This window comes from Odocoileus virginianus, chromosome 14 (genome assembly GCF_023699985.2).
Source record: "Odocoileus virginianus isolate 20LAN1187 ecotype Illinois chromosome 14, Ovbor_1.2, whole genome shotgun sequence".
Classification (NCBI taxonomy): domain Eukaryota; kingdom Metazoa; phylum Chordata; class Mammalia; order Artiodactyla; family Cervidae; genus Odocoileus; species Odocoileus virginianus.
This window is the reverse complement of record NC_069687.1, coordinates 25,443,836-25,467,149: the sequence shown is the minus strand read 5'-3', so window position 1 is coordinate 25,467,149 and position 23,314 is coordinate 25,443,836.

Below are 23,314 nucleotides of genomic sequence, written 5' to 3'. Positions count from 1 at the left end.
AGGCTGTATGCAACTATGATTGGCACACTCAGGTAAAGTCAGTCTTCTACTGTTTATTGTTAAATATTCTTTACCACATTTAATCAGGTGTATATCCTGTTATAATTTGGCGATCTCTTTTACCTTTAGGTCTTCTAGACTATCAGAGTATGTTCAGATCAATCATTGCAAATCCACCTACAGTGCACCTTTACTGCCTAGAATCCTCAACAAAAAGTTGGTGGCTTTAAACGATAATATATTATTGCTCACGCATCTATCTATAGGTCAGCTTGACATTAGCTGTTCTACACTGGGCTGCTCTAAGCAGTCTGTGCCTCTTGGGGAGACTTGCTCACGTTTCTACCAGTAAGCCAGGGAAAACCAAGCAATGTTACACTAGATCTCATTCTCTTGAGATAACAGACCTACGTGGGACTTATTTCACATGGAGATGGAATTGCTGCAAGAGGGAAACTGAAATTGGTGAGAGTTTTTTTAGGCCTAAGCTCAAAATCAGTATACTTTCATCACCATGGGCTTCACCACTTGGCCAAGTTCAAAGTTAAGGTTCAGATACACACACTGGCTCTTAGTAAAAGGGACTGCAAAATTAGATGCCAAGAGGCATGGTATCTGGAAGGGTGAAAAGTTATTTAAATATATTTGAAACAATTTGCCTGTGAACCCTATTGACTAGAATCTTATTTGTAAGCGATATAATTCTACATTAATTATATGAAGTATTTTGATGTTATCTAAAATGTTTGTATCTTTTTATATTGATATAATTTGTATTGGTTTTATATTCCTATGCACATATACTTATAAATATGTATATATATACACATATGCATTATACATGCTTATATATGTACAAAATAAAAATAAACACTTTGCTTTGAAATTTATCTTTAAAAGTGTTTTACAGTAAGCTTCCCTGGTGGCTCAGATAGTAAAGTGTCTGCCTGCAACTTGGAAGACCCAGGTTCGATCTCTGGGTCAGGAAGATCCCCTGGAGAAGGAAATGGCAACCCACTCCTGTATTCTTGCCTGGAAAATCCTATGGACGGAGGAGCCTGGCTACAGTCCATGGGGTCACAAAGAGTCGGACATGACTGAGCAACTTCACTTTCCAGTAAGCTATATCATGATTATTTCAAACTCCAGACATAGGATAATGGTTGGTCAAACACGTGCATGAGTGCTTGGTTGCTCAGTCGTGTCTGGCTCTTTGTGACAGTTTGGACTGTAGCCTTTTCTGGCTCCTCTGTCTATGGGATGTTTTAGGCAAGAATACTGGTGTAGGTTGCCATTTTCTCCTTCAGAGAATCATCTCAACTTTGGGATCAAACACACACCCCCTGTATCTACTGCATTGCAGGCAGATTCTTTACCAGCTGAGCCACTGGGAAAGCCCATTGGTCAAATATTAGGAGGTAAACACTTTTCAGTGACAGGCCACGACTAATGGGTCTACCAATTTTTTAAATGAATAACAAATTCAAACTACAAATGTAAATATCAGTCAAACTAGTCTTTTTTAACTAGTACTTTTATATGCTATGGGTATGCGTCCCAGGTGGTGCAGTGGTAAAGAATCCATCTGCCAGTGCAGGAGATGCAGAAGATGCAGGTTCAATCCCTGGGTCAGGAAGATGCCCTGGAGTAGTAAATGGCAACCCACTCCAGTATTCTTGCCTGGAAAATTCCATGGACAGAGGAGCCTGATGAGCTACAGTTCATGGCGTCCCAAAGCGTTGGAATGACTGAATGACTGAGCACACATACAGAGTTTGCTTAGCCAGTGACATATTGGAGATTGACTATATGTTACAACATACATCAAATTAATATACATAATATCAAAATAAATAATAGCTCAGCCTTTTAAACATAAAATCTTGTGATAGTTAATTTTGTGTGTCAACTTGACTGTATCACTGATATTCAGATACCCTGATTAAACATTATTTCTGAGTGTATTTGGGATAATGTTTACAAAAGACATTAGCATTTGATTTGGTAGACAGAGTTAACAAAATTGCCCTCTGCATATGAATGGGCATCATAAAAACCCTTTAGAGACTGGATATAATATAATAAAAATTTGGAGAAAAAATAATTTATTTTCTCTCTCTCTCTCTCTCTCTCTCTATATATATATATATATATATGATTCATTGATCTGAACAATGATTTTTCTCTTGCCTTTGATGTTCCTGGTTTTTGGACTTTCAGACATAGACCTGGAAAATATGCCATCACCTCTCTGGTTCTTACGCCTCTGAACCAAACAACCAGCATTCCTTGGTCTCTATCTTGCAGAAGGCAGATTCTGCAATCTCTCTCTTTATACACATATACATATCTTCTTAATTGTGTTTCTCTTGGAAACTATAGCTAATACATTTCTCTACCTCGTATCTTTAAAATATTTGAGTGGAAATAGAAACTTTCCAAGTTCGATCTGCTTGAATGGTTGAGCAGATATTCACCAATATTTAAACTCCTTGTATAAGTACCTGATTACTAATATTCCCTCTGAATGTATTATGCTCTCTCTCTTTTGTATGTATGAAGATTAAAAGTAGAGATATCTAATTACAAATTGTATTTTTCTCATCTATAGCCTTAATAGTTTAGTTACCATTATTCTTTGAGTGTTACTGATTAGAACAATTGTAACAGTCCTTAGAACAATTGTAACAGTCCTTATAATATAATCTAATATATAAATAACTCAAACATTTTGCTGTGAAAATATATTTAATATTCATCCATCTTACAAAGTCCTTTTTAATTTTTTTTAAAAAGTAGATGAATATAAAAGTCCATATGAAATGACTTAAAAAAAATGTGTGTGTAGGTAAAAGAAACATAAATATAGACACCTCTTTCAGGTTACTATTTTTTCACGGGACAACAGAGAGGGAAAGTTTGGGCCAAAGGAATCTTTTTGCAATAAGGATTTTTATAGTAAAACTCTATAAGTGATAAATTTAAAAAATAATTATTGATGCTAAAGGATGAGAGAAGAAAATTGCAGTATTGAGTTGATACTTGAGTTGATGGAGGGGTATAGCAATCAGATTACAAATGATAGACTATTGTTCAATGCAAGTTCATGTGCCCAACACACTGTGAGGACACTCATCTCAAAACATCAGAGTTTGAAGTGGGAGAAAGGTTTATTTCATGGTCTGTACAAGTAAAATGGGTGACCTTGCTCAAAGGACCCAAATTCCCAGATGAGTTTCAGGGAAATATTTTAAAAGACAAGCTGAGGGAGGAGAGTTGCAGGATGCATGATTAAGCTTGTGCACAATTCTCTGATTGGTTGATTGTGAAATAACAGGGCTTTGTCACAGGAGTTAATATTATCAATCCTCAGGCTCCAGTAGGTCTGGAGGATACTTACTAATGGTCTTCATGCAATTAACTTCTTCCATTTGGTAGAGGTTTAGCATGTGTAAAACAACACAGGATTGTGCAGCAGTTATTGTTATCTAGGTACTTTAGGGAAGAACTAGAGGTTCCGTTACTGTCACATGGCTAATTAACTGTTTAAATGCTTAGTTCTCCTAGCTCAATTGCTATTTTTTTCACTGCAGGTTTACATACTTTGGATCATTAATTCATGAGTCAGGCTTTTGTAACTAATGGGAGGCCTGGGAGACTACAGCTTTTTTATTTTATAAACAAGAGGCAGGTAGAAGACATGGTTGGGTGTATCTTGTCCCAGGAAGGTCCCATAGGATCCTGCTCAGTTACAAGACCTTTGATAGAAGTAAGGGACTTCTTAATATGTAATATGAGTGAAGTCAGAATATAAGTGTTCAGAAGAAGGAGCATTGTTAGAAGTATGGGAATAGAAGTATGATGTTTTTATCTTCCAATTGCTTTCTTTTTTAAATAAAATGTTAGCAAAACTTTTCTGCTGAGTATGCAGGGACAGGTAGATGAAATATAAAATAGTTACATCAGAAAATGGGAATGTGAAGTTAATATATACATGTAATAGTGCCCATTTGAGATTTGCATACATAAATACAATCAGACTATATAATATTGTTATATTCTTTTTCTAGTGATATTCAGACACTTAGATGTGAACTCAAAATAGATCAATAACTGGAGTGAGGGTTGTCTACTTGCATATGTCAGATGGAGAGGATAGCATGAGACTTTAGGGGATGGTATTGTTAATAAAGGAAGTGGGAAAACAAATTGCTGCATAGTGAAAACTTGTGGCAACAATTGGTTGGAGTTCTCAGTGAGTCAAAGGACTCTTGGAGTATAGCACTTAGAATAAGTAAACGTGGTGGGAAAAGACATGCTATCTGGGAGACAGGATTTATATATATATATATATAGTGGCTTTTTTCCCCCTCGTTTTGATTCTGTCATGAATTATTTTTTAATTAATTATTTATTTTTGACAATGCTGCTCAGCTTGTGGAATCTTAATTCCCTGATTAGGATTTGAACTAGACCCCCAGCAGTGGAACCATGGAGTTCTAACCACTGAACCGCTAGGGAATTCTCTACAGGATTCTTAAAATACACACTTCAGGGAGAAGGTAGTTACTAGTGCTGGCAGGCAATGTTAAGTGTGACCATGTGAGCAGTTAAGATAAAATAGGAAAATGACCATTATAATTTTGATTTTATAGCAGTGTTACAGGTTGGCTGGATTTCCTTCATTGCTCTACAAAAATTAATCTTGAAAACTTTCAGGAGTTTTGAAATCATCCTGATTTCAAGCCTTTAACTTACTTGAATATTACGCATCTGTGGAGGTGCTTCAACAGCCATAAAATAATATCTGAAGTGTTGATTGTGCCTTAATCAATTAATTATTAACAAATAACTTTTGCTGTTAGATGTCTGCTTCAATTATTCATTTCTTAATATTTTGTAATATGTAGTTCATAATAATTATCTTGCTTCAAGTGGTTGTTACTTAACTTTCTCTCTCATTTCTCAGTGATTATCCCAATCTTTCTTTCAGACTATAGGTTTAAGTACTGATACAAGAGAATCTGCTACTATATTTTTATTTTGCTATTGTTTTTTCTAGAATAATTTTGTCCTCAGTATTATCTGTTTATCTTAACTTTGTATTTTAAGTATAACTCTCTTTCATTGATAGTAAAATTTTTTATTATCCTAGAAGTGAAAAGTATGTTTTGCCTTTTTCTTCCCTTTTTGCCTTCCTTTTAAATTATTCTCTGTAATTTTTGCCATATTTCTTTCAATCTTACTGATTTTTAACATGAAGATCCCTACCTAGACTAGATACTTTCCAGGCAAAATATCTAACTATTCTCCCTGACTTCATATGCACCTTGTCTGAGACTGGTTTTCTTCTCCTTAGAGATTAGACCTGAGGGCTGCGCGTTTGCACAGTTCTGGTCTCTATGCTTTGCATTTTCCTGTTGGTAGACTTAGTCTTTGACATTTTAAAATGTGTTTAGGTTAAAAGTCCTCAAATCACTTCATATTTGAGGCATATTGCATATTTTATTCTTATCCAGCATATTTTAAGCTTTTGAACAGTTTTTTCCACTTCAGGTTGACCCCAAGAACTCTGATTCTCAGAGAAAATCAGCTCTAAAGTTTCTTCCTCATTCCAATTTCCTTAGCAGGCCCCCTATCCTGCAAAATGGAAAATACATAGTGAAAGCACCAAGCATTGTTCAAGAAATTGCTAATCGAGAGTAATGTAGGAAACCTTCGATGGAGGTGGAGTTCAACTTTCCCTTTCTAGTGATACCTTTACTTTTAAAGAATAAAGTGGCCTCATTATTAATCAGTCTTTTTCCAATTGTAACATAGGGAAAAGAAAATAAGAAATATGCTTTTTCTTCTACTGGTGTTATCAAGATTACAATACAAGTTGCAAGTCAGTTTCACCCAGGACTCTGAGATGGAAATTTACATACATAAATTTTATTATAAACATTCTCAGAATTAAGGAAGGTTTACTTCCATCTCTAAGGAAATAAAGAAGCAAGATTAGGAAGTAGAAAAAGTTGAACTATAACAAAGGTCTTATCCAAAGGGAGCTCTAGAATCGGAATGGCCCCTCAGAGTTGTAAGAAAGGGGAGCAAAGGATAGGGACCTTTTACCACCAACCCAACTAGTTATTACACATGGGTTGTCACTACGAAGAGGAATGACATTGGGCAAGCGTCTCTCTTCAGCCCATGGCAAGACTTGGAAGTAACTCAGCAAAGAGCTATTATTGTCTGCCCTTATTTCACACTTCCTATGCTCGAGAATGAATGTTTCAGGCCAGAAGTCAGGGAGAGAGTGAGGAATCTGAGGAGTGTCGAACATTTATTATAGTTTGGGAAAACTTTTGGTCGTAAGAGTCATTTGATGTTTTTCCATATGATTCCTAAATCCCCTCAGCCTTTGTCTCTTAAATGCATAAAATTTTTCATATTGCTTTTCTACCACCCTCCCTATGATTATTGAAAAACATGTGACCTACCTAGTATATATTTTTAATTGTGCTGATAAAAGAACAGCATATGGATTATTGATTCTGATGTGTATTTTTGGAATATAATTTGTGGAAAATTTCTGCAGCATAAATTGACAATGTATTTTTAAAGTGCATAAAATATATATATTTTGATATAATCAGAAACCTGAAATTTATTTTTTCTAAGGAAGCAAGTACTACCAGTAATGTCTAAAGTTATATTCAAAAACTGCAATTTAGAAACAGTAAGAGATTAGCCAAGTAAAATATGGGGCTTACTATAATGGTATAATGTATAAGTTCTTAAAAATCAAGGGAAATGCAGGTTACATAAATTCATGATTGCACTGAATATTTATTTATATGTAAACATAAATATAAAATAACCTGGAAGGAAACATAATGAAAATGTTATCGTCTGGAAGTGAATTACAGATTATTTTTAGACCTTTATCCCCTGGCAGTTTTCCCAACATTACTGTGTATTATTTTATAATCAAAATAAATACATTAAAAAAGCCACAATATATCATCTTTATATTATTGGTGAAGGTTGATAGTGAAAGTTTTCTCTTCAACATAGTGTATTTAGCCCAGTGATATAACAGTTAGGTTAAATAAGGGGGAAAAAAAAAACAACAATTAAAAAAGGAAGCAAACAAAATAATAAATAAGTGTCAGTAATGTAGACACTAGAAAGTCAAATCCAAGTTTGATATAATATTATCAACATGTAGATTAATTTTATTGCATTTTCTGAATTTTCCAATATATACATAAAATAAAAATGGGAGTGTATGTATAAAAATATAAACATATATTTGTATATATATTTCAGATAAGTAAACAATGTGTATTTCATCAGCAAAATAATACTTCTTATATTTTGTACAAAATAAAATACATAATGGCTAAATTTTTACTTATAAAAATTTGACTATGATTAATCAGAATCTTTGTGGTATGAAAGATAATCCAAGATTTTAAATAATAATTTATTACATCAAGAAAAACTTCCTAAATATTGGGTAGATATATTAAACATGAAGTCTATTTACCTTAGGCAGCTAGCAGCACATAAAATATGTATTCCTTCCATTTATTTTAAGATCTGAAATGTACATTTGCACTTATTTTGTAGGAAAATATATGAAATTATGAATATGACAACTGAAATTTATCTTTAGTTGTTCCCTTTTGTAGAACTGTGTGAGTTAGAAAACAAAATCTTAAACTTATACTTACTTTAGCAAATAGGTATTATACTTTCAATTTCACAGAAACAAGTGAGGTTGAAGTATATACTTCAGTCAGAATGGAAATTGGAATCATTTTGTATGAAACCATAGTTGACTGTTACCTCACATGGGAAGATTAGTCTGAAGGCCATCATGGTATATGTCTTGATAGAAATTAAAAATATAAATACTGAGAAAAACTTTATTACGAAGGTGTTGGTTATGATGGGAAATTATTTTTTCACACATACTCTTTTAATCTTATTTGAAAAAAAGAGAAGTGATGCCAGCACGTGAAATCATGCAAAAGTGAAAACTATTTAGTCAGAACAGAGTTGTTACAGGTGGTTTAATTTTTAATTATTAAATTATCTTACAATTTTAATTTAAACTTCAGAAACTGTTTAAATTTCATGTATGACTCAGAATCACTGGATAACATGAAGTTTAAATCAGGATGGGGAAAAGTAATTTTTCTTGAAATATACCTTAAAGACATTTAGAGGGAGCCATGGGAGCAATTTCTGTCATTATCATTCTTGTGCTTTAGGAGAAAGGAGAAATGAGCACAAATCTATTCCTTAGGCAAGAGTAAGCTCTCTGAGTTCTCAAGTCCAGAGAAACAAAGCAGCCATGGATCAATTTACTAACTGTGGTGCAAAGTCCCAGACTTCTCAGGAAAGACTCTCAGATTACTTTAACTTTGTTTTAAAAAGATAAGGTCTCCTTCACTTCAAATTATCTGGAGGTTATAACTGTAAAAATCAGGTCATTTTTTATGGGTCACTTTTCTTGTGCCTGTTCTAAAGTTTTGATAGTTCCTTAGTTCCTATTCCTATGGACTTAACTTCCAGATACTAAGCAGTGCATACATACATAGCAAAAACAAACAAGACTCCCAAAACCTCAAACAAAACAAGCTGACAAAAACAAAGAAAAAAAAAAAAAATAAGGACACATAGGGATTACATAAAATGAATCAGATAAAGATACAGATTATTAACAGTGTGCTTTTATCTACTTTTCCACATAAACATTAGAAATATTTGGAAGCACTAAATCAACCAGAAATAGTCACATCAAATATGGTTAAATTTTTAAGACCTTAATAAGTACAGAGATTAGAAAATGGCATAAGTCAAAAAAGAATATATAAAATTGACTAGCATCAAATATGATTAATGAAATATAAGCTGACATACTTATAGAAAGGTGATCTAGCAATATGAAAGACTGGACTTTATCTTCAAATCCATAATACTCTAAATCCAGAGCAAGAGCTATTAACCGCACAAGACACTCAGGAAAAAAAAAAAAGAGAACAGTAATTCAAACTAAAAAGTTCAGACTGATCTTGCTAGCATCCGGGACTACTGGTTGTGGTATGAACCAAGGGGTGAGAATGTCATTCTGTAGAATAACTGAGGGTAGTATCACTAGTCTAGGTCAGAACAAATGCTTTAATATTTTTTGCTTTATTTTTTTAATTTAACGATAAGGAAAATACACTTGACAAGATTCAATGTACATTTATGATAGACAAATTCTCTCAAGAGAGCAGGTTGAGATGGTGTGTATCTCAACATAACATACACCAAATAAGACAAGCCTACAGCTAATTCATACTCAACAGTAAAAAAACAAAGACTTTTCCCCTAAGATCAGGAATAAGACAAGAATGACAATTTTATTCAACGTATTATTGGAAGACCTAACCAAAGTAATTAGGCAACAAAAAATATAGAAGGCATCCAAATTGAAAAGAAAGATGCAAAGCTGTCACTTTTTGCAGATGATATGATATTATGTATAAAAAAACTCAATCAGAAAACTGTTAGAACTTGGAGGATATGGAATCAATATACAAAGACTTGTATTTGATACACTAACAACAAACTATCAGAAAGAAAAATTAGGAAAGTAATGCCATTTGCAATTGCATGCAAAAAAATAAAATACCTAGGAATAAATTTAATCAAAGAGGTGAAAGATTTGTATATAGTAAATTTTTAAACTTTTTAAAAACTGGAATGTGACAATGTTATGTTACCTGTGTGACGCTAGTTTATACTAAGGATACATAGTCAGAGTTTGAGAAGTACACTTTGCCTCAAAGTGAGCATCACATTAAAACAAAGTTGATCAGTGTAATGTCCAAAAGCCAACATAGTGAAGGATGAGGGATCTATGACTATAATTTGTTGCTGTTCAGTCATTTAGTCATGTCAGACTCTTTGCGACCCGATGGACTGCACCATGCCGGGCTTCCCTGTCCCTCACCATCTCTTTCAGCTTGATTAAACTCATGTCCATCAAGTCAGTGATGCCATCCAACCATCTCGTCCTCTGTCATCCCCTTCTCCTCCTGCCTTCAATTTTTCCTAGCATCAGGGTCTTTACCAACCAGTTGGCTCTTTGCATCCGGTGGCCAAAGTACTGGAGCTTCAGCTTTAGCATCATTCTTTCCAATAAATATTCAGGAGTGATTTCCTTTAGGATTGACTGATTTGATCTCTTTGCAGTCCAAGGGACTCTCAAAGAGTCTTCTCCAACACCACAGTTCAAAAGCATGATTCTGCAGTGTTCAGTCTTCTTTATGGTCCAGCTCTCTCATCCATACACGACTACTGTAAAAACCACAGCTTTGACTAGATAGACCGCTGTTGGCAAAGTAATGTCTCTGCTTTTTAATAAACTGTCTAGCTTCATCATAGCTTTTCTGTCAAAGAGCAAGTATCTTTTAATTTCATGACTGCAGTCACCATCTGCAGTGATTTTGGAGCCGAAGAAAGTAAAGTCTGTTATTTTTCATTGTTTCCCGTCTATTTGCCATGAAGTGATGGGAGGGGGTGCCATGATCTTCGTCAAGACTATATGAGCTATGGAGTATTTGGGGGTCTTAGTGTCAGGATGAAGCAATCACAAAACCAAGTACTAAGGGGACTGAAGGGAAAGGGCCGGGGGAGAGAACAACGGACAGAGAGAGAAAAGAGAAAGAATTTCCACTCAGAGATTCAGGGTAAACCTACAAACTATATGTCCAAAGGACACAAAAGAAAGAAAAAAAAAAAAAGTGAGTTGGAAGAAATGGTTAGACCAGTCAATTCTTCTGTTTCTGTCCATGATAGAGGCCTGTGACTGTTACTAGAAAGCAGCTGCTGGACCAGGTTCTACCTGCCTGTGTGTCTTTGTGCTTAGTCATGTCCAACCCTTTTTTGACCCCATGGTCTATAGCCTGACAGGTTCCTCTGTCCATGGAATTTTCCAGGCAAGAGTACAGGGAGCTGATTGCCATTTCCTACCCCAGGGGATCTTGAATCAATGCATGGCCATGTGACTTTTTCCCCCACATTGGAATGTGAAGTGATGAGTTCATTTCCATTTACAGTGTAAGATTCTAAACTGTGGATGTGCTTTTCACATATAATCTCTTTTCTCTTCTGCCTTCTGCATGGGAAAAAAAAAATCTGAGGCTGTTAATGATAGAGGTACAACAAGTTGGAAGGAGACTAGGATATCTACCATTAAGAACTGCCATTTTTGTTTTACTATTATTAGCAAAAAGAAATCATAATTCATGGTGCCTTTGAGCTGTTATAAATCAGGGTCTATTTATTAGAATAGCTAGTATTGCTTTCATGAAAATACAGTAATTTGTAGTAATAATATGTAACAAATTTATAAAGCAGATTTATATCCAGAAAAAGTAGATGAGTACAATAACTATGATTAATTAACTCAGATACAAGAAAATAATTGTATTCATATAATTCCATATAACTCACCAGAGTGTGTGATTTAAAAGTAGAAGATTATATAAGCATGCATATTAAAAATGAACATACAGAAGTTAAATAAGTAGTTAATGGAACAAAAAAATAAGCCTACATATTGTAAACTACAGATTGGACAAATTCTTAGGGTATTTTAGTCAATTAGACTTTAGGACTCAGGACCCCATCACTCTCCACAGAGAAAGAAAACTATGAAAAAGCTATTAAGAAACATATTATGCTAGTTTATGTGTGTGTGCTCAGTCATGTCCAACTATTTGTGACCCCATGGACTGTAGTCCCACAGGCACCTCTGTCTATGGAATTTTTCAGGCAAAAATACTGGAATGGGTTGCCATTTCCTACTCTAGGGATCCTTCTGACCCAGGAATTGAACCTGCGTCTCTTCAGTTTCCTGCACTGGCAGCCAGATATTCACCACTTGGCCACCTGGGAAACCCATGTGCTATTTTAAAAGGCATCAATTTGTTCCTAATGATTATTTCAGAAAAAGATAATTAAGAAAATGGTAGAGAAAAAAACTTAGATCTAGTAACTGTTAATCTAATTCAAAGACATGAATCCTACCTTAAAAGTTGGCACTACTTACTTCATAGGATAAATAAATCCACACTAGAAAGAAAATAATGAAATTGAAAATATTAGAGAAAATCTGAAAAAAATACTTTAATAGTGTAAGTTATCTACAAAAGAGTGGCAATGAAACTGAGAGCCCTTTCCTCATCAATAATAGGTGGGAGGTAAGATAGAGCAATCCCTTATAAGACCTAAGAAAAGGAAACTTTTCTTTGAGTCTAAAATAGGGTAAACTATTACTTGAGAGTGTCAGTGAAATAAGGCTATTACATCAGTACAAAAGATATTTTACTACTCACTGAGTTCCTGTTAAACATTACCAAACAGAAATTATGGAATAAGTGGCAATCATAAATATTACTAAAATAGAGTTAGATATTTAAATATTATCTATAAAATTATAACAAATTGTTTCTATGCAAAAAATGGAAATAAAATTCTAACCAATGACTTTTAGCATGATTGAAACCAAACATCTAGTTTGTAGTTATGACTTACAAATTTCTTTTTAATTTAAAAGAGGTATCAAAATACGAACTAACTACAGTTTAATTAATGAGAAATTTAATATATGCCATTAAATTGATAAAAATTATTGAAAGTCATTATAAAATTGGATATTGGTACATCGTGGTAAACATCTCAAAGAATGCTGACAGCATTAAATTCAGAGTAACTTTAGTTTAAAAAATTTATTTCCCTGAAAGATCCTAAAAATCAGCATACAGAATTGATTCAGTAATTCCATAAAGCATAAATATGCACTTTTCAAAGTTTGAAAAAAGCTAAAGTGAAGACAAAGTACAGAGTCTCTTTTTGAGGGTGAAAAAGGAGACTGAAACAGCTGGCTTAAAATTCAACATTAAAAAAGCTAAGATCATGGCCTCTGGCCCTTATTTGCCTCTGGCAAATAGAAGGGGAAAAATGGAAACAGTGACAGATTTTATTTTCTTGGACTCTAAAATCACTGAGGATGGTGACTGCAGCCTTGAAATTAAAAGACACTTGCTCCTTGGAAGGAAAGCTATGACAAATCTAGACAGTATATTAAAAACCAGAGACATCACTTTACCAACAAAGGTCCATATAATCAAAGTTATGGTTTTTCCATTGGTTATGTACAGATATGAGAGTTGGACCATAAAGAAGGTTGAACACAAAAGAATTGATGCTTTTGAACTGTGGTGCTGGAGAAAACTTGAGAGTCCCTTGGACTGCAAGGAGATCAAACCAATCTTAAAGGAAGTCAACCCTGAATATTCTATGAAAGTACTGATGCTGAAGCTGAAGCTCCAATACTTTGTTCACCTTATGTGAAGAGCCCACTGATTAAAAAAGACCCTGATGCTGGGAAAGATTGAAGACAAAAGAAGAGGGGGTAGCAGAGGATGACATGGTTGGATGGCATCACTGACTCCATGGACATGAGTTTGAGCACACTCTGGGGGATGGTGAAGGACTGGGAAGCCTGGCGTGCTGCAGTCTTTGGGGTCACAAAGAGTCAGACGTAACTTAGTGATCGAACAACAACACACTATGACAAAGACTATTTTTAGAATACAACTTAATTATTAAAAATAACATCCTTTTCAAAGAAATTGGGACAATCTGGTCAATACTATAATGCAGAAATACTGTTTGAGCATCAGTCTGATCTTTGAGAGATAAAGAAATCATGCAGCAATAAGAGACAAATAGTTTAATTTAAATCAATCTTTTCTTTCAATGTTCTAACTAGCCACGTATAACATATATGGTTGAATTATTTAAATACACTCTCTAAAATGTTTTAGGAATATAGTATTGGAGGTTACATTTTTAAGTATAACATGTCTCTATAAGCCAATATACTTTTCCTTAATAAGGGAAAAGTCAAATACAACTGATTTTTATTGGCATTTTTTTACCTTTTTCCCTCATAGTGATAGATAGTATTGCTACTAAATCATTAATAAGTAGCCATCTTTGCTTATAAATCAAAGGCCAGTGTTTGTTAAATATATCATCATAAAATGTATTTTTTTCATAAATCATATGAAAAATCATTAACTTTCATAAAATCATCAGTTTCTTAAATATTCATCACATCTTTGTGAACATATTGAAAAGTGAAAGAATTCTACACAAAAACAAGCAAATCACTTCTACCAGAATTTTACAAATCAATAAATATTTCATAGGCTGGCTTGAATATTCATTTGCTTTTCACTTTGAAAATATTACTTTATGTATTTATTTTTAAATTGGAGAATAATTGCTTTACAATATTGTGCTGGCTTCTGCTGTACAACAATGCAAATAACTCATAACTATATGTGTGCATACACACACACACACACACACACACACACACACACACACACATATATACATTCCCTCGCTCTTAAGCCTCCCTCCCCTCCCCTCCCACCATGCAGGTCGTCAAAAAATGCAAGGCTATGCTGCCGGTGTTCTACAGCTTCCCACTGGAAAACATATAGATGGCCAATGACCACATGAAAAGATGGTCAGCATCACTCATTATCAGAGAAATTCAAATCAAAACTACATTGGGGTATAACCTCACACCAATCTGAATAGCCATCATCAAAAAACTATAAAGAGCAAATACTGGAGAGGATGTTCAGAAAAGGGAATTCTACTGAACCATTGGTGGGAATGTAAATTGATACAGCCACTATGGAGACTCCTTAACATTTTGGAGATTCCTTAAAAAACTAGGGGAAAAAAAATACCATAGGACCCAGCAATCCCACTATGGGTCACATACCCTGAGGAAACCATAACTGAAAAAAGACACATGTACCTCAATGTTCTTTGCAGCACTATTTACAATAACCTGGACTTGGAAGCAACCCAGATGTCCACTGAGAGATGAATGGTTAAAGAAGCTTGGTACATATATAAAATGAAATATTTCTCAGTCATAAAAAGGAAAGAATTTGAGTCAGTTCTAAAGAGGTGAATGAACCTAGAGCCTATTATACATAGTGAAATAAATCAGAAAGATAAATATCATACATCAATGCATATATATGGAATCTATAAAAATAGTACCGATGAACCTACCACCATGGAAAGAATGGAGACACATATGTAGAGAATGGACATGTGGACACAGTGGGGGAAGGAGAGGGTGGGACAAATTGAGAAAATATTACTTGTAAAGAGTTATCTTTTAAAATTTCCAGAAATGCTTGTTATTATGTTTAAGCTTTTATCTGTATGTGTTTACTACATAAATATTTTAACAATTATTATTTTAGCAAAATACTGAGATCTACCCTATTTTTATTTCCATCTTGATATATAGCATGTATAAAATATGTGACTGCTCCCTTCCTCCCCATTTATAAATGGACCTTCTTGGTTGCTTTGTGTTCTCTCTGTTCAAACACATGTATATCAATTTCCAAAAAAAAAGAAAAATCTATAGAGTAAATTTGTAATATATTCCACTGATTTTAAGGTGCTTTTTTATCATCAGAGAATATCCAGTCAAACTATCTACACCTATGAATATTCAGAGTAACTTTAAAGAAATTTTTATCTGATCAATAACTAGCTCTGTGTTAAACTACAGTGTGTTAAACTGCTTCAAATGCTAGAAATCCACTGTTTCTTTAATAACAAAACATTCAAATTAATGACCATGTTCACATTTCATACTTATATGTTCAAAATGTTTGTTATACCTATATACTAAGATTTCATTCATTCTTTATGCTTAATCAATGTCCTAAGGTTAGTTTTCTTACACAATGATAAAAATTAACAGTAATTTAAAATTCATCTCTAGTGCTAAAAACTGGAATTTATGGGGGTTAATGGATCTGTTCTTTTACTTGCTAAATAAAATTTGTCCCTTTAGATTATGGTTACCATTTCTTAATTAAGAACCCACTAAAGTGCCATCCAAATGTACATAATTTATTCCCTTTATATTATTGGCCTGGGAATTTTGCCAATGAATAAAACATCTTATTCTGAGGCAAAATGAAAACTAATATTTTAAAGCATGGTGAAGAAATATCATTTTCTTAACTTTTTTTAAAGAAATCATTTCTTTAACTTGTTAAATAATAAATCTATATTTTAATGAAAAGCAAATCAGGATAATACCTAATCAGACTTTCAATAACAGCACTAACTAAAGTCTGAAATGACTATTTCTAAGTTAAAATATAGAACCCTTAAGGATGAAGGGAAAATATACATATCTGTATATATGTTCCTGTGTGTGAATATGCTGTATGTGTATATATATGTATTCTTTCTGTTGCTTATTATTCTTTTCTTGTATGAAATAATTGGTCTTGCTTTTAACTATACTTGTCATAACAGACAATATACATATGAACTTTGTTTTTTTGAATGAGAAAAGATGTCAGAAGCTTTATAAGGAAAGAGTTTTAAATGAGACAAAAAGAACTAGGTGGCAATATTCTGTAGAAGTCAACAGAAAAACCACCAAAAAATTGTTCAGTGTCTCCAATTTTTATTTCTTTGCTTGATTCATAAATTTCCTTGAAACATACTATGAGGTGTTTAGAAAGCATTTCTGAAGAAACAACTCTGAAATTTTCAGTAAATACGATTGCCAGAGCTACTTCTGTGTACTTTTACTTATATAGAAATAGCATCAGTGTCTCAACTTTGCCTAGTTTCTGAGGTACGGTTAGTCTCTAGATCTTTTAAGTCACTTTTATACACTATTTTTAATGCATATTTTATACCTATTATTGGACTAATGATAATTGTATTGTGCCTGGTATGGAATTATTTCATTTAATAATGGTTTTCTTAATGAGAAATTGTTTAATTTGAGAATTAGTTTGGTCCAAAAATAATCCTTTATTCAGTGCAGGAGTTAAGATTTATGGTACATTTGGTGCACACTGCTTCTTGATAAATATCCAAAAATAATAACTTAAAAACACAATTATCAACAAATACACTAGAGACATATAGAATATAAAAATCAAGACCATAACATTTTGAAAATTCAGTTGAAGATGTTCCACTGGCTACTTTTATTTATAATTTAGATAGAGGTTCTTTGTTGGGAAGGTAATTTTTATTGCTACAACATTCAAGAGCAATATGAAGATAAATTTAAATCATCTCCTGGAATAACTTAGTCAAACATTGTTTAGATTAATCACATAGCTAAAAATTACTTGCTTAGAACTCTAGCATCCACGTCAAAGTTAAAATACCTATTTACTTGATCCCACTCTTCTCCAATAATCCACAAGTGACTTTTGCATAAGTAAATTTGACTTCTTACCAACTTGATATTTCAGTCATGACTGTTTTCCATTGTTTTGCTAATGAGTGATCACACAAAATGCAGAATATAATTTTTAATTTTTTGTTTATAAAATTTTAATTTATACTTATTTTTCAAAATCTATGGACTCACATGTCTGAAGAATGTTGCTTAAGAATGCTGTTAGATGTAGGAGAAATTTATGAGAATTATTTTATTTTGTCTCAATTTTGCACTTGCAGACTCTTAACAAAATCTCAAGCAATGCAATGCAAGTATTCATGTTGAATTATTAATACATAGATAGAAAAAGAAGAGGGGCAGATACAAAAGCACAAACGGTAAGACTTTTCTACTATTTGCATCTGGCAATGAAAAAGTGACCACCTTTTGAATCCCTGAAAGTGCTGCCCTATTTTAGCAGTCTCTTCGAAAATCCAACTCATAGCAGTAACAACTTTCCTATCCCCTTTTATACTGATTCTACAGTTTTTGGTATGGGTGTATAAAGACAAAATGTAGGGAATGTAATGCAGAAATATGGTTTTTTTGTAGCAAGAAGAAAAACTACATGACTAAGTATTACCTGAAGCTGAAGGTTAGACTAGAGTCTTAACATCCTTGAAAACAGCATTTGTTGACAACACACTGATTAGATTTTAAAAAGACTAATATTAATTTTCCTGTTAAAGTTTGTTCATTTCCATCTAAAGTTCATGTTTCAAATCATTTTTATATAATTAGGATGCAAAATCATGCTTAAGAAACTAATTAAATTACACCAAACATACTGGCTGCAAAAGTAGTAGAATTTTATAACAGAGAAAATGTCATGTTTTACATAACAGCAAACTATTTTTAAACAAATTGCCTGTCATTTTAGATTTTTTTTCCTAAAATGATTCTTCTAAAAAAACACCACATCCAATTTTTAATCTAAAGTTCCATGTGCTTCTCCTTATGTATTAGGAGGGCAGACTTATTACAATTCCTGATGTTTCCTTTCACAAGGATGGGACACCCATCAGTGTAGCTCTTCTCGTCTATTATCTATTCCCTCACTGCTTCCTCCTCTAGGCAGAAGGAATTACCTGCCTTATGAGAGTATTTAGAAGAGAAACTAGAGGGTGCCTTCCTCCCCCATGTCTGAAGTTATGCTATCTTCTGGAGCACAAGTTCTTTGTTACTCCATAATGTAACTCACCATGATAGACTTTGTCCAACAGACATTGAAGTCCAGCACAGCCTCTTACAAATAGGGTACGTTTCTTCAATTCTGGAGTATGGGATCAAAGCCCTACTGTCAAACATCCAAGGCATATTATCCAATGTCAGTTATATCAATAGTATGGTTATTTATCTGCTTTTGTCTTTTCCTTCAGTTTCTTCAGAACTTGCAAAGGGAAAGATGATAAATTGGGGGCACCTTAAAAGTCTCAAAGTATGTAACTTAGTACTTATTATAATATTAAAGCATTAGATTACTAGCACTTATTTGTTTGCAAAAGGATTCCAACTATTTAGGCAGAAAAAAAGTTGAATTCAATAGCTTTTGTAAAAAGAAATCAATATATCAGGAATGTATATAACCAAAGAAATAACCAGAATTATAGAGTCGAGCACCGTTTCTCCTCTTTTATCTCTGTCTATTCTTTCTGATTTCTTTTTGTTTTCACTTCTTTCTCTAAGACTTGTTCTCTCTACACAGTGGAAGCTATGGCTGCAGACAGTCATGTGCTTCTATTTTTAAGGGTATCATAATCAGATGGGGAAAAAAAATGAGCCCTCCTTATCTGCCATTAATAGATAACAAAAGCAAGGACAAACACAGAAGAAAAATATCTCAAAAGGTTTTCTCACTGACCGGGCTTAAGAGTTACATGTATTCCTTGAACAATCCTGTTGGTAAATCAGGTTTACTTGGCCTGCATCACTGTGACAGAATTCTGTGACTAAAGATTTAGCATGTTACTGGAGAAAACAAACAAACAAATCAATGTAGAATAGGTGTAGTTCATGAGATTCAATATCATGTCAAACAAGAGTGGAACATGTTGAATGCTTTTCTAGAAAATATACATGTTGGTGGGGGGCCGTGTAGAATACAGAGACAGATGCAATGTCCATCTAACACTTAACATATGCAAGAACTGGGGCATTTAACAAGGACTCCTTCTTTCCTCACTCAGTAATGTTGAAATAGCTTTTGGGGATGTGATGTATGTTGATGATAGAAAATGGATAAATGAATAGCATAGCCATGCCAAATCACAACTACTAAAGTACTAAAATTTCAGATTTTTCGGGGTAGCACAAGTAAGCTTTTTTACAGATATGTCTTCTAGGACAATTGTCCAGGTGACTAGGTGTATTATTTTCTTTATATACAAATGTGCATGATCAATCTTTCTGCCTTAATTATCTGTGTATTTTAAGAATAATATGGTTTCAGTAAGCTACGTTTTTTCTTTTTATACTCCCTATTTCCAAGAATGCAGGGTATGCATGAAACTACTCTTCCTTTGGTGGGTGAGGGGAGTGAGGCATTGTAAGTTTTGAACCCAGAAGATTGTTGATTTAGTTGGATCAATGAGAAGCAATGAAATATTCTTGGATATGATAATAATACCTGGTACAATTCATGTTCATATTGAGATTACTAGAGAACATATTGGATCTTAACTTTAGTTTTGTATTTTGAAACACTTAAATAAACACTGTTTGGGGTTACCACAGGAAAAAAATTCTTCTAGAAGAGTTTTTATTTAGAATAAATGTGATTTGAATAAAACATAAAATCTGGCTTTGCTTTCCAATATTAAAAACATTTAAAAATTAGCATTTTTAACCAGAATTTCAAGAAGAATGCTTAACTTAATTAAGAGGAAAAGTTGTATTTAGAAACACCAAATTATATGTTAAGTGGCTTATTAATATATGTCATTTATCCATATTTTAAGCTCTATTAGGCAAGAAAGAAGTAACTAGTTCATGTCAATGTGCACTTTTAAACAGCAGAAAGTGTGAACATGATACATAAATAAAATATTTTATGTGTTTAAATAAAACTTTCAGATAGACAATCAGTAGAGGCTGGCTATTAATGTGTGATTATAATTTGCAACAAACCATTTAACAGCTTATAAAATATAGAAGAGTTTCTGCTTTTTCTCTGTTGAGGTTAGATTTATAAAAAGTGTAAACATTCTCCATAGTTGTCAACATCATCTGTTTAGACATCCACATGATTACAGAAATTTTGGTCCTGCCCACCAAAAATGGAAGATCTCTGAGAAAGTTTGAAAGAAGAGATGAAGGAATATCACCAATTAAGTATTGAAGGAAGAAAGAATTTTCCAGGTAAATTTTGTGCCAGCTTTTATATAAGAACACTGCAATTTTTCAAACAATCCAAAATTAGATCACCATTTTACAGTTGTGGAAACTATCAATTAAATCATTTTCTTTCCCAGTAGTCATAGCACAAAACTAGGGTTAGAGGTTTCCTACTGTATGTTATTTCTATTGTGTGGTATTCTTAGGTCAAGTTACACATTTTGAGAGAAGTTTCCAGGCATGGTCAACCAGTTTGGTCATTTCTGGCAACAAATAGAAACACAGAGGTTGGGAAGACAATAGGTAAGTGTGTGATCTGTAATTCCTTTTGGAGAGGAAGCAACATGAGTTGGAGACAGAGCTGGGGAATAAAATTGACTTGGGGGAACATGAAGGAATAAACTATAACTCTTAAACCAGTAGTGTTTCTAATTAATTGTTATTTTTAATAATCAATGTATCCTCAAAATGTGTAAAATAACACATTTATTTTATATTTTATAACACATTTATATTATATTATTAAATATTTGTCACAGTATTCTGTGTTAAGGAAATATACCAATGTAAAGCAAAATTACATGTAAAGATTTATGCTGATAGTAAACTAGCAGGGTTACAAATGATGCAAATAGAAAATTTTTGATCCTTGTGATGATTTATATTCTACCATATTTTTGCCAAAATTAATTTTCTTGATTTCATAATTAGAAATTCATTACAGAAATTTGAGTTTCATGTTCATTCCAAAAAAACCATTTTTTATAATCTAACATATTGTTACAACTACCAAAGTTCAAAACATTTAGTTCATGGTCAATGAGACCATTGGTGAGATTTGATTCTGCTCAGGAATTTGCTGAAGGGACAATCAGGCAAGAAAAATACATTAATGACCTAACTTGCCTAGAGAAGCCTGTACAGAATAGAGGACTATTTGTGTGATTATAGAATACATTTAATAAAATCTAAAAGTAGATTAGAATGATCTTGAGAATTAAAAAAATGTAAAACTATATTAAAAGCTATGATTTATTCACTGCAATATATCCTCAAAACTGATTATTACTTTTACATCATGTGAAATAATTTCACATATGGAACTTAGCATTTAATGAAACATGATTTTTATGAGGAAAATACGAAAAGATGTCCATGAGCAAATCATGCTTTTTTTACAATTTAATGACAATTGATTTTCTAAAGATCTGTAACAGTATCCACAGTAGGTTTTGTTTTATTTTAGCAGTTTTTGAAAGTTTATTATATGACCGGCAAAATTCCAAGTCCTGTTAGCACTAAGTCAAATAAGAAACTCTTCGTCTTTATAAAACTTAGGAGTCAAGCCCTTGGAATTGTTGATATAGATTACATGCATCATATCATAATTTTATTTCATTATAAAAGAACAAATGTAATATGCTTTCTTATAAATCTTTGTATTCCCCCAATTAACCATGTGTAGGAGGAAATTAAAAAATCATTAAACTCTGATAGTAAGAGAGAGAGAAGACGCCAAAGAGGGAGAAAGAGAAGGAAGAGGAGAATTCTTAGGTAGTATTTATGTTATCATTATTTATGCTATTATATGTTTTGTACTTATGTTATTATATTTATGCTATCATTAAAAAATTGAGAAACAGGATTTTAGAAAATGTATGAATAGTAAATTATCTCTGATTACACAAATGATTAAAACATTTTAATCTTGACCAAAATATTTTGATAGATATTATTTTCTATTAATGATATTTTTGTTTTTATACAAAAGGATAAGGAAATAAATTCTGTGACACTAAACTAAATATGGGACTCTGTACACCCTTGTATTTCTGGGCATGATAATTGTGGATGATGCAAAATTCACGTCTCATTTTGGTAAAATGCATAGGTTATTCTCACAAGTTACCTGTACAAGGAGACACTGTTTATATTCAGGAGTGTAATTTCTTGTAAAGGTTAATCACTATTAGTTACCCTAACTGACAAACAGTAAAAGGGCATCAGGTCGACCCGCTGGAAGGAAAACTCCCAACATGTACAGCTGTACACCTAACGGCGATCCGTGCGCATTTGAAGATTCATTTCCTCAGTTTTAATATGCATATGGTTACAGATTGCTTTTCATATAAATCTGCAAAATGTTGTGTGGCATGTGAACATTTGCCCATCTGGAGGACTGGTCATAAAACTCATTTTCTGTGATTTAATGAAACTAGAAATCCAAGGGTAAGAATGGCTTTATCTTTGTATCCAAACGTTGGTAGGTGTTGTAATCACTTATATATTCCATAATATGTTCCTAATTTTATAAATGACTAATTTATGTTTCAAAGATAATAAACCTGGTATATGACCTTTGGATATAAGTTCATAGGAAACTATATCAAAGGAATCTATTTTTTAATAATTTTCAAATATCATTCCCAATATCTCTCCTCCTCTTTCTCAAACCCCACCTCTCAGAAAAGCTGAATGTCTCAGAAAACACTATTATGTAGCTTTGTGAAAGCTGTTGCTGGCACTGCATAGAATGAAGTATGGATTATATGATTCAAATGTACCAAAACAAATGATATTTTTGAAATTAAATTAGAATTTTATTGCTTTTCCTCATCATTT